This window comes from Cebus imitator, unplaced genomic scaffold, assembly GCF_001604975.1.
Source record: "Cebus imitator isolate Cc_AM_T3 unplaced genomic scaffold, Cebus_imitator-1.0 Scaffold176, whole genome shotgun sequence".
Taxonomy (NCBI): domain Eukaryota; kingdom Metazoa; phylum Chordata; class Mammalia; order Primates; family Cebidae; genus Cebus; species Cebus imitator.
The window spans coordinates 1,959,319-1,972,010 of record NW_016107491.1 but is presented as its reverse complement, the minus strand read 5'-3'; the positions used below and the strand labels follow the sequence as shown (position 1 = coordinate 1,972,010).

The 12,692-nt window shown below is 36.2% G+C and overlaps 1 protein-coding gene across 2 annotated transcripts in view; it reads left to right on the top strand.

The window, feature by feature from the left end:
- Positions 1-12,692, top strand: part of FAM171B (family with sequence similarity 171 member B) — a 78,178-nt gene that overhangs the window by 27,200 nt on the left and 38,286 nt on the right. The gene's annotated exons all lie outside the window — the stretch shown is intronic.

The window sequence follows — 12,692 nt, the reverse complement described above, 5'->3', positions numbered from 1 at the left end:
GGTTTCACTGTGTTAGGCTGGTCTCAAATTCCTGCTTCCCAGAGTGGTAGGATTACAGGCATGAGCCACTGTGCCTGGCCATAATATTCTTTACTGGTTAATTTTCTTTTTCCTCTCCTACTTAATACATGCTCACTGTAGTTGTCATGTCATACATTTTAGAAAGTCACATAGCATCCCCTCCCCACAATGGCTCCTACTGACATAGTCAATATTAACAATTTGGTGAGTTTCTTCAATACCTTACCATGCTTATACAAATGTAGACACAAGTAATCACAGGGACACAATACGATCTGAATTTTTTTTCAGTATGCTTTTAAAAATACTGGATGGAAATCAAGTTACCTCTGAAAATGAGATTAGGAAATCTTTTTTTTTTCTCTATAGTTTTTTGTATTTTCCAAATTTTCTGTGGCGATCATGTAAAAAAAAAAAAAAAAACTCTAATGAAACACGTTAAATGTACCCAAACCCTGAGTTAACCAGATATTTTCTATATGGGAAGGATGCAGAAATAAATGAACAGAAAGTGGCAGATAACAGTAATTTGTTTATAAAAAAGAATAACTATCTGCGGATGTGGTAGCCACCAAAGGTCAGCTTTCATTTTTGTCAGTATTCTATATCTCTGATTCTCTGGGGTGCTTCAGGGGTAAGCCATGGAATATCAATGATATTGAAGTTAAGCAGTTTCAATTATTATTGTTGTAGTAAGGCAAACAGAACAATTAAATATGAACCAAAGAAGATGGCTTTAGATCACGTCCCTATCCCTTCAGGATATTACCTATTGATCATTTTAGGTCAGTGATTGTCAATCTTGAGTGTGCACTAGAGTCATCTGGAACCTTTTTAAAATATGCTTCTCTGGATGCCATCTGCAGTGATTTTGACTTAATTAGTACTGGGGTGAGTCCTGGGAAGGTAGCAAAAGTTGACTTTCCTAAGTGAGTCTAATGTATAGCCAGGGTTGAGAATTGCTGGTCTAGGCCAAGAGAGTTAAGCATTCTAGAGAAGGTTAACAATAGTAACACATTATGAAAATTGATAATCTTGAGGTTTTATAAGATTCTCATTTAATATTTCATCATTTACTCAAGCAATCAGTCATGCATTCAGAAAATAAATGTGTATTTAGAATACTAAATGCTTTTTTCAAAGAAAACATGTTTTCTAGAATATTCTTACTAAGACAATACAGTGAACAAGCACCTTTTAGATGTACACTAAGAGTTCCTAAATGATTTCTTGCTTAACATTGTTAACTAGAATAATTTAATTGTACAGTTCTCTAAACTCTCACTTTACCTGTAGTTTTATTGATACTATCACTCTCTCCAACTGACTTCTATGCATATTAAAGGCAACTAATTTATCTGTATCTCTCTCAGTTCCTAGTATAGATCTTGCATAAAGTAGGGGCTTAATAAAAGTATGTAGCATTAAGATTGCACAAAAAAAAAAGACTCCAAAACTTACTTACTTTTTCTTTCTTTGCCTTTCTTTCCTTTCCTTCCCTTCCCTTTCCTTTCCTTTCCTTTCCTTTCCTTTCCTTTCCTTTTTCTTTCTCTCTCTCTCCCCCCACCTTTCTCTCTCTCTCTCTCTCTCTCTCTCTCTTTCTTTCTTTCTTTCTTTTTTAATTATTGCACTTTAGGTTCTGGGGTACATGTGCAGAACATGCAGGATTGTTGCATAGGTACATACACGGCAATGTGGTTTGCTGCCTCCATCCCCGTCACCTATCAGGCATTTCTCTCCATATTATCCCTCCCCAAATCGCTGTCCCTCACAAGTTCCTCCCCATCGACAGACCTCAGTGTGTGAGGCTCCCCTCCCTGTGTCCATGTGTTCTCATTATTCAACACCTGCCTATGAGTGAGAACATGAGGTGTTTGATTTTCTGTTCTTGTGTCAGTTTGCTGAGAATGATGATTTCCAGATTCATTTGTGTCCTTACAAAGGACATGAACTCATCGTTTTTTATGGCTGCATAGTATTTCATGGAATATATGTGCCACATTTTACCTGTCCAGTCTATCATTGATGGGCATTTGGGTTGGTTCCAAGTCCTTGCTATTGTAAACAGTGCCACAATGAAAATATGTGTGCAAGTGTCTTTATAATAGAACGATTTATAAACCTTTGGATATATACTCAGTAATGGGATTGCTGGGTCAAATGGTATTTGTATTTCTAGGTCCTTGAGGAATCGTCACAGTGTCTTCCACAATGGTTGAACTAATTTGCACTCCCACCAATAGTGTAAAAGTGTTCCTATTTCTCCACATCCTCTCCAGCACCATTGTCTCCAGATTTTTTAATGATTGCCATTCTACCTGGCATCAGATGGTATCTCATTGTGGTTTTGATTTGCATTTCTCTAATGACCAGTGATGATGAGCATTTTTTCATATATTTGTTGGCATCATATATGTCTTCTTTTGAAAAGTGTCCATTCATATCCTTCACCCACTTTTGAATGGGTTCGTTTGTTTTTTTTCTTGTAAATCTATTTTAGTTCTTTGTAGATTCTGGGTATTAGCCTTTGATCAGATGGGTAGATTGCAAAAATTTTTTCCCATTCTGTTAATTGCTGGTTCACTCTAATGATTGTTTCTTTTGCTGTGCAGAAGCTCTAGAGTTTAATTAGATCTGATTTGTCTATTTTGGCTTTTGTTGCCAATGCTTTTGGTGTTTTAATCATGAAGTGCTTGCCTATGCCTATGTCCTGAATGGTTTTGCCTGGGTTTTCTAGGATTTTTATGGTTTTAGACCTTATGTTTAAATATTTAATCCATCTGGAGTTAATTTTAGTGTAAGGTATCAGGAAGGAGTCCAGTTTCTGCTTTCTGCACACGGCTAGCCAATTTTTCTCAACATCGTTTATTAAACAGGGAATCCTTTCCCGATTGCTTGTTTTTGTCAGGTTTGTCAAAGATCAGATGGTTGTAGTTGTGTGGCATTGCCTCCAAGTCCTCTGTTCTGTTCCATTGGTCTATATCTTTGTTTTCATACCAATACCATGCTGGTTTGATTACTGTAGACTTGTAGTATAGTTTGAAGTCAGGTAGCGTGATGCTTCTAGCTTTGTTCTTTTTGCTTAGAATTGACTTGGCTATGCAGGCTCTCTTTTGCTTCCATATGAAGTTTAAGGTGTTTTTTTCCAGTTCTGTAAAGAGGGTCATAGGTAGCTTGGTGGGGAGAGTGTTGAATCTATAAATTACTTTAGGCAGTATGGCCATTTTCACAATATTTATTCTTCTTAACCAAGAACATGGAATGTTTCTCCATCTGTTTGTGTCCTCTCATTTCATTGAGCAGTGGTTCATAGTTCTCCTTGAAGAGGTCCTTTACATCTTTTGTTAGTTGTATTCCTAGGTATTTTATTCTCTTTGTAGCAATTGTGAGTGGCAGTTCGTTCTTGATTTGGCTCTCTTTAAGTCTGTTATTGGTGTATAGGAATGCTTGTGATCTCTACACATTGATTTTTGTATCCTGAGACTTTGCCAAAGTTGCTTATCAGTTTCAGGAGATTTGGGGCTGAGACAATGGGGTCTTCTAAATATACAATCATGTCATCTGCAAATAGAGACAATTTGACCTCCTCCTTCCCTAATTGAATACCCTTTATTTCTTTTTCTTGCCTGATTGCTCTGGCTAAAAATTCCAATACTATATTGAATAGGAGTGGTGAGAGAGGGCATCCTTGTCTTGTGCCAGATTTCAAACAGAATGCTTCCAGTTTTTGCCCATTCAGTATGATACTGGCTGTGGGTTTGTCATAAATAGCTTTTATTACTTTGAGATACATTCCATTGATACTTAGTTTGTTGAGAGTTTTTAGCATAAAGGGCTGTTGAATTTTGTCGAAGGCCTTCTCTGCATCAATTGAGATAATCATATGGTTTTTGTCTTTGGTTCTGTTTATATGGTGCATTACGTTTATAGACTTGCATATATTGAACCAGCCTTGCATCCCTGGGATGAAGCCTACTTAATTGTGATGGATAAGCGTTTTGATGTGCTGTTGCAATCAGTTTGCTAGTATTTTATTGAAGATTTTTGCATTTATGTTCATCATGGATATTGGCCTGAAGTTTTCTTTTTGAGTCTCTGCCAGGTTTTGACATCAGGATGATGTTGGTCTCATAAAATGATTTGGGAATGATTCCCTATTTTTGGATTGTTCAGAATAGTTTCAGAAGGAGTGGTACCAGCTCCTCTTTGTATGTCTGGTAGAATTCAGCTGTGAACCCATCTGGATCTGGGCTTTATTTGGTTGGTAGGCTATTAATTGCTGCCTCAACTTCAGCCCTTGTTATTGGTCTACTTAGGGTTTCAACATCTTCCTGGTTTAGGCTTGGGAGGATGAAGGTATCCAGGAATTTATCCATTTCTTCCAGGTTTAGTGGTTTATGTGCATAGAGTTGTTTGTAGTAATCTCTGATGGTAATTTGTATTTCTGTGGAATCTGTGGTAATATCACCTTTATCATTTTTTATTGCCTCTATTTTATTCTCCTCTCTTTTCTTTTTTATTAATCTGGCTAGTGGTCTATTTTGTTGATCTTTTCAAAAAACCAGCTCCTGGATTTATTGATTTTTTTGAAGGGTTTTTTGTGTCTCTGTCTCCTTCAGTTCTGCTCTGATCTTAGTTATTTCTTGTCTTCTGCTAGCTTTTGAGTTTTTTTATCTTGTTCCTCTGGCTCTTTCAATGTTGATGATAGGGTGTCAATTTTAGATCTTTTCTTACTTTTCATGTGGGCATTTATTGCTGTAAATTTTACTCTAACCACTGCTTTAAATGTGTCCCAGAGATTCTGGTACGTTGTGTCTTTGTTCTTGTTGGTTTTGAAGAACATCTTTATTTCTGCCTTCATTTCATTGTTTATCCAGTCAACATTCAAGAGCCAGTTGTGCAGTTTCCATGAAGTTGTGCAGTTCTGAGTTAGTTTCTTCATCCTGAGTTATAATTTGATTGCACTGTGGTCTGAGAGACTGTTTGTTATTATTTCTGTACTTTTGCATTTGCTGAGGAGTGATTTACCTACAATTATATGGTCAGTTTTAGAGTAGGTGTGATGTGGTGCTGAGAAGAATGCATATTCTGTGGATTTGGGGTGGAGAGTTCTGTAAATGTTTATTAGGTTTGCTTGGTCCAGATCTGAGTTCAACTCCTGGATATCCTTGTTAATTTTCTGTCTTATTGATCTGTCTAATATTGACAGTGGAGTGTTAAAGTCTCCCACTATTGTATGGGAGTGTAAGTCTCTTTGCAGGTCATTAAGAACTTGCTTTATATATCTGGGTGCTCTTGTATTGGGTGCATGTATTTAGGATCGTTAGCTCTTCTTGTTGCATTGATCCTTTACCATTATGTAATGTCCTTCTTTGTCTCTTTTGATCTTTGTTGGTTTAAAGTCTATTTTATCAGAGACTAGGATTGCAACTCCTGCTTTTTTTTTGCTCTCCATTTGCTTGGTAAATCTCCCTCCATCCCTTTATTTTCAGCCTGTGTGTATCCTTGCATGTGAGATGGGTTTCCTGGATACAGCACACCAATGGGTTTTGACTTTTTATCCAGTTCGCCAGTCTGTGGTCTTTTAATTGGGGCATTTAGCTCATTTACATTTAAGGTTAATATTGTTATGTGTGAATTCAATCCTGCCATTTTGATGCTAGCTGGTTGTTTTGCCCATTAGTTGACACATATACTTCATTGTGTCGATGCTCTTTACCATTTGATACATTTTTGGAGTGGTTGATACTGGTTGTTCCTTTCTGTGTTTAGTGCTGCTTTCAGGAGCTCTTGTAAGGCAGGCCTGGTGGTGATGAAATCTCTGAGCAATTGCTTGTTCGTAAAGGGTTTTATTTCTCCTTTGCTTATGAGGCTTAGTTTGGCTGGATATGAAATTCTAGGTTGAAAGTTCTTTTCTTTAAGGATGTTGAATATTGGACCCCACTCTCTTCTGGCTTGTAGTGTTTCTCCTGAAAGATCCACTGTGTCTGATGGGCTTCCCTTTATGGGTTACCTGACCTTTCTCTCTGGCTGCCATTAGCATTTTTCCTTCATTTCAAGCCTCGTCAATCTGATGATTATGTGCCTCAGGGTTGCTCTTCTTGAGGAATATCTTTGTGGTGTTCTCTGTATTTCCTGTACTTGAATATAGGCCTGCCTTGCTAGGTTGGGGAAGTTCTCCTGGATAATATCCTGAAGAGTGTTTTCCAGCTTGGATTAATTCTCTGTCACATTCAGGTGCACCTATCAAATGTAGATTAGGTCTTTTCACATAATTCCATATTTCTTGGAGGCTTTGTTCATTTCTTTTTACTCTTTTTTCTCCAATCTTATGTTGTTCATTTTAGATGTTTAATTGACAAGCCTATGTATATATTCTAAGAAAAGACTGATCACACGGTTTTGTTTCAGCATTAAATATATAGAACCACTAAAAATAGGTACTTTAAAAAAAGGACTTAACTAGATTCAAGGCACTGTGCTTATATATACTTTACAGTACCAAATTTTTTTATTCTGTGATCAACTTTTACACATTTTAATGGTTTTGAAACTTGAATGCATGATACACCAGTGATCAAGTTTTGAATGCATGATGCACCAATGGTAAAGAAAAGTTCTCTGCTGCAGGATACAGAGAACTGGGTTGTCCAGTTGCATGGGACATAGACAGAGATGATGGCCTTTGGGCTGTGCTAGACAGTTCTCTTGGCAGGAGGTGGAGGCCGCTGGCCATCCCAGTTGGTACAGATGCTGACCTCTATCTTAAAATTCATTCTATTGAAAAGTATTAACATGGACTCCAATAATGAGTTCTGTTTTACCCAATTTTCCCTGGCTTAGAGTTGTGCAGCTCAAAATAGTAATCACACTTTACAATTATTTGGTGGTGTTTGGGGATATTGCATCTTTTTTAGGAACTTAGGTGTAATAATTTTTTTGTGGGCATTTTCAGTTTTAGACAATAAATCCTTTTCAGAGTATTAATTATATAAATAGCCATAGCTTGATTCTCCTTTTGGCCTAGAGATGATATAGTCCTCTCCAGACTTCATTCATCAATTATACTAAATTGGGAATACTTAAGGCCGTTGAGTCATTAGTTGCAAAGGAGGCTAGGGTAGTCTGTATCTAATTCAAGTAGTTCACACTTAATTCCTCCCCAAGGGTGTATTGTACCCTAGCAGACGGATCTAACCAGGTTTTCATTGTTACATTTATGAGAGGGAACATTCAGTAATTGTTGATTCCACTAAGGTCTTTTTGTCTCCCAAATAGTATTATCAATAATTTTAATCACCTGGAGGATGAACAATACTGTTAAGATTCCCAACAAATGATTCTTTAAATAGTAATTTATTAGAAACAGTCTGTATGAAATAGATTTTATAATTCTATATTCAAAAATTTGTTTTCTTAAATGAGATTTTCCCCTTATGTCTGGTGTGTTTTTTTTTTTTTTTTTTTTTTTTTTTTTTTTTTTTTTTTTTTTGACTGTATTATTCTCATTTTTATCGCCAACTTCAATTTTGGTTCTAGTATTTTTCCAATTAATTACTTAAAGTTGGATAACAAATAAATGATGAATTTAATCTTCATACATTTGTTTTTCTAAGGCGAAGCAACAATGGTTGTCCTAATCTTGTGTTTTAAATCCTTTTTTAACATCAAAATAATTTTTATTGAAGAAGTTGCTAAAGGAGGAAATGGTAGAGATTCAAAGAATTTGTACTTTGCTTAAAGCACAAAACTTACAAATATTCTGTGCACAGAAATAGTTGCTTATACATCTTCTTGTCCCACCCTCTACTTCAAGGCCTTCTACCTCATTTCACACATTTGCATCTTTCCTTGCAATTATTAAGTGGTTTTGTGCCAGTAGTCCCATCTACTGGTACAAGAGTAAGGAGTTCATTCATTAATTCAAGTATTCATTCATTCAAAAATAAGTATTGATATTTGAGGATACAGTAGTAAAATGAGAAATGTCCATGACCTTATAGAATAAACATTCTAGTTGGAGAGACAGAAAATGAACCTAATAAATAAGTTATATATGTGTTAAGAAGGTAGTATAGTTTAGAAGAATATTATGGAAAAAAATAGATCAAAGTTGAGAAATGCATTAGCACAGCAGGTTTGGTTGCTCTATCCTTGCGTGTCATGGAACCTGGCACTATGATTGTCCTTGGTCAGCTTCTGGGAATGTGGCCCTCTGAGTGTTCTTTATTTTATTGATTGATGATAACATTTTATATACCTGGAGCAATAGGATACGCTGTTCTAGGTTGTCAAGACTTCTGAGGATTATTTAGCAAGATCATGGTATACACTTGATATTTATGCTGGAAGTCCTGTGTTTTTACTACTCTGACTACTCTTGCTGAAATTATTATGTAGCAGAAGTGTGTCTACATGACCAATGCCTTGACAGCTTTGTACCCTAAGACTCAATTGGCTTCCCTATGCAGAGACACTTCGCATGTGTCCTTGCAGCTCACGGCTCGAAGAAATATATTTTTTCCTGTTGTTTTATTCTTCATCCTTTGCTATAACAAAGCATAGTTGTGAGTATAACCTGTCAAAGGACATTTGAGTCCTGGTGAATCACCAACCTTAAGGTGGTCATGGGACCCCTGAAACACAGGAAAGTCAGATTGGGAGGACAGGAGTAATAGGAAGTGTCATTTTGACAAAGACTTTTAGAAACTGAAGGAGTGAGCCATTTGGATTTTAGGGAGAAGACAATTCTGGGAAGAAGGAATTACCTATGCAAAGACCTGGAGGTGGGAGCATGACTGGCATGTTCAAGGAAGCATAAAGAGGCTATTGTGGATCACAATGGATGAAGATAAAGGAGGGGAAATGAGCTCAGAGATGCAGTGGGCTCAGAAAAGGACATTGAGTGCAGAGGGTAATGTCAGTCAGCACATGCTTGCTGAATGAATTGCCAAATTCCCATCTTTCCTCTAAGGAGGAATATCTTATGTTTCATCAGCTCATGTATTCTTATTTGGCAGAGCCTTTGCATATTATTCTTAACCTCTTTGTTTTTTCCTCAGTTGTTAAGAATTTTTGCTGAGTAACCTCAGGAAAAAAAATACTTTCTCTGTCTTCTTTTCATCTGTGATGCCAAACATGACCCTGACCTTAGGCGATAACTCAGTTTGTGCTGTATCAGTTCAAAAGAAGGGGAAATCAGTGATACCATGCCTCAGTGCGGAGGGGATATCCGAGCTGAGTCTTAAAGGATAAGTATCTGTGATTGAATTTCCAGGTTTAGGGAGCTATGCTATTCACTCCTTCCCTCCCCACCCCATTTTCAAAGCTCAATTCTGATTTTGTCTTCACAGAGGAGTGCTCTCACCTTAGTCTGAGTTAGGTGCTCAGTACTTACATGGCAATAGTGACCAATGCTTTTTCAAATATTTAAATTAAAATGATCTTGAGCTTTCCTCACTGGGCTGAAGGCTCTTCTATCTCTCTGTACCTAGTGCCATCATATACAGTATCCTTAATAAATGTTGAATAAGTGGCTGGGTAAGTGAATAAATGGTTGTGATTCTAAGGAAGGATGAAAAATTGGGAAGAAAAAACAAGTCAGGATGATAAATGCCTGTGGAGTGAGCTTGGACAATCTGTTTTAGGAGCTTCAGTCAGATTGAGTGATTTCCATTGAGGAAAGGGGTCCTTTAGGTAGGCAAGAAGGATCGGAGTCCAAATAGTAATGGCTCAGCTCTCATTTGTTCCCTGTTCAGTTCTCTATTGTGTGCCAGTTCTTAAGTTGTAAAGGCCCTTTTTATGCTATCCATTTCATTAGCGTTGGTGAATCACACTTATTTAAGCCTTCAGTCCTAATGGATAAAAAGTGTATTTTATTTGCTGCATAACATTTTATACCTTTGGAGATCATGTCTTTATTCTATCTCATTAATTTATTCTTACAGTTGAGATTGTTCTCTGCAATAAATATTAGCTTATGGCAAGTAAATTTGTGCTTCAAACACAGACAGTTCTGTTTCGTTTAAACCTCAAAGCCAATGAGAGTTTGGATCCAATTTGGGGCTTAAGCAATGAAAAGGGGCTTTTCTGATTTTACTGTTTTTTTTTTTTTTTTTTTTTTTTTTTTTTAATTTAGCACTCTTGTTTCTTTAAAAGAAGGAGGCTTGTGTGTCCATATTTGAAATGCTGTAGAGAGTAAACTGATTAAGTCCTTTCCTCCCTACTTTTCAGAATGAATAATAATATGGTCCTTTTTCTTTATAAGCTCCTTCGTTGTCTTTTCTGAACTTTCAGCCCTCATTCCAATTAAATAGGGAAATTGTGCTAGTACCTTGGGAGAAAGACTCGTAAAACTACTTTGCTGATACTGTTTTATAGTAGTAAAAATAAAAATTTTAATTTACTCTTTGCTAGGATACATTTGCCTTATATTTAGGAAGTTTTGCTACTCTCTAGTAGCATTCCTTGGTCAAAATTTTTTTTTTCTAGTCAAAATTCGCAGGTTAAATATTCTTATGAGAAAGCATTGTATTGATTTCTGAAAGGAAGAGTAATGTTATTTATTTCTTGCTGTAATTATTACAGTAATGTAAAATATTTTTCACTGTCAACTGTGGGATTAAGCTTAAAATTTTGTCCCCAATACTGGGGCTGGAGAGCTGGCCGTAATTTCTGGTGGCCCCTACCGAAATCCTGCAATTATCATTACTGTTTTCAGGTGCTTGGCCACTTCTGGTCTCTATCTTTCTCCTTTTCCTACCTCTCTCCCTTAATTCCTTCTCTCTCTGCAACTCATCTTCTCTTCTTCCCTCTCTTCTCCCCATCCCTCTCATTTAGTAAGAATCCACATGCTAACTCTTATTAGGCTTAAGGTTAAGTATGACTCAAGGCTGAGTTAGAAACAATAGGGGCTGTCAAGAAGCTGACTTTTGCTTAGAGAAGACCCACAGAAAAGGAAAACATACCAGAATATATTATGTGTCATTAATCTGGTCAGTACAGAAGAGGAGATCCTATTTGGTTGGTCTAAGGACACATTTATTTGGGAAGGGGTCATTTGACCTATACTTTGAAGGATAGGTTAGAATTTTGACAGGTAGAGATTTTTAAAAGGGTATTTCAGATGGAAGAAAGAGATGAATAATTATGTTGTAGCAGGAAAGTGGGTTCTCTTGGTTAGTGACCAATGACCCATTTATGAGACAGTATAAAACAGGGTTCTGCAAACTTTTTCTGTAGAGTGCCAGATATCATTGTTGCAAACTTTGCCATTGTAGCCAATGTAGCCATAGGGAATATATAAATGAATTAGCATGACTGTGTTCCAGTAAAACTTTATTTACAAAATCAGAGTGGATCAAAGTTGGCAGGCAGGCTGTAATTTGCCCATATCTGGCATGAGTATGATAAGTGGGGGAAAAAAACTGGAAAGGGAGGTGGTGGTCAGATCTCAGAGGATTTTGAATGCCAGACTTAAGAGTTAGAAAACAATTGATATTGTTTAGTGACCATGATGGTTATGTTTCTACTAATTGTTTAAATACCTAGACATTTAAATTTGGAACCAGATGTTTTTTGTTCATTTCTTCACATATTTGTATACCTACCTCTAAACTAAGATTTATCGAAAGCTGAATATTTTGTGTGAAAATGGTGGGTAGAGAGCAAACTAGGCCTATGAATGACCCGAAAGAAGCCTGATTTGGGAGCTAAGCAGAAGCTTGGCATCTTTTGGGTTCTTACCATAAAGTCTCCACAGAAGTAGATCAAAAAGTCAGATCATGAAGAATAGGTGAGAATTCATGGGTAGGCTCTCAGATGATCTAGACTCAAAATGTTGACATTCTTCCTGTTAAGAAAAAAAAGATAGTGTAAACTGATATCAAAGTAGATATTAGATTTGTATGTTTGGATACTTACAGAAATTTTTATACATATTCTAAATTAATTTCTACATAATTTCTAGAAGATTGTGTTAGATACTATAAAAAGTTTTCTTGTCTGTTTCAATATTGCTTTTCTACCTCCTTTGTCATAATATCAGAAATTCTGTATTTTTTTCACATGTTGTTTCCCCTCAAAATTATACCTCGGGGAAATCCTGTGTTCTGTTACTGTCTGTATCCTCAATCCCCATCTCATGCAGATTTGAGCAGGAGTAGGTAGTTAGTAAACATTTGTTGAGTGAATTCATATAAATGAACATTTCCATTATTTCCAACTATTTTATTCCACTATATTTTTGTGTTCTTCATATTTCCTTCATAAATATCAATCAAGTTTTTTAAATTTATTTCATTAAAATATTGTTTTAAAAATTTGACCTATAATTTGTTTATAAAATCTTTTATTTTAGCAGTGTATTTCTATAGAAGATAAAATTTGTCACATATGAAATGAAATTCTTATAGATACTTGCTTTTGAAACATAATGGAAAAGAAGTAGGTAAGTTTTTGTACTGGAGAAATCTGCAAAGGAGGTGGCTTCTCCAAGTGTACAGTTGTAACCTACATAATGGTGACAACAAAATAGGATGATGTCAGATTCTCTTGAAAAGAAGTGGGATTGTGATTTTTTTCAGCCCACCTACATAAAGACATAACTGTCACCCAAATTTATATAGTTAGCGGTATTTTTAAAGCTCTTTTGGACTTTTAGTTACCTATTT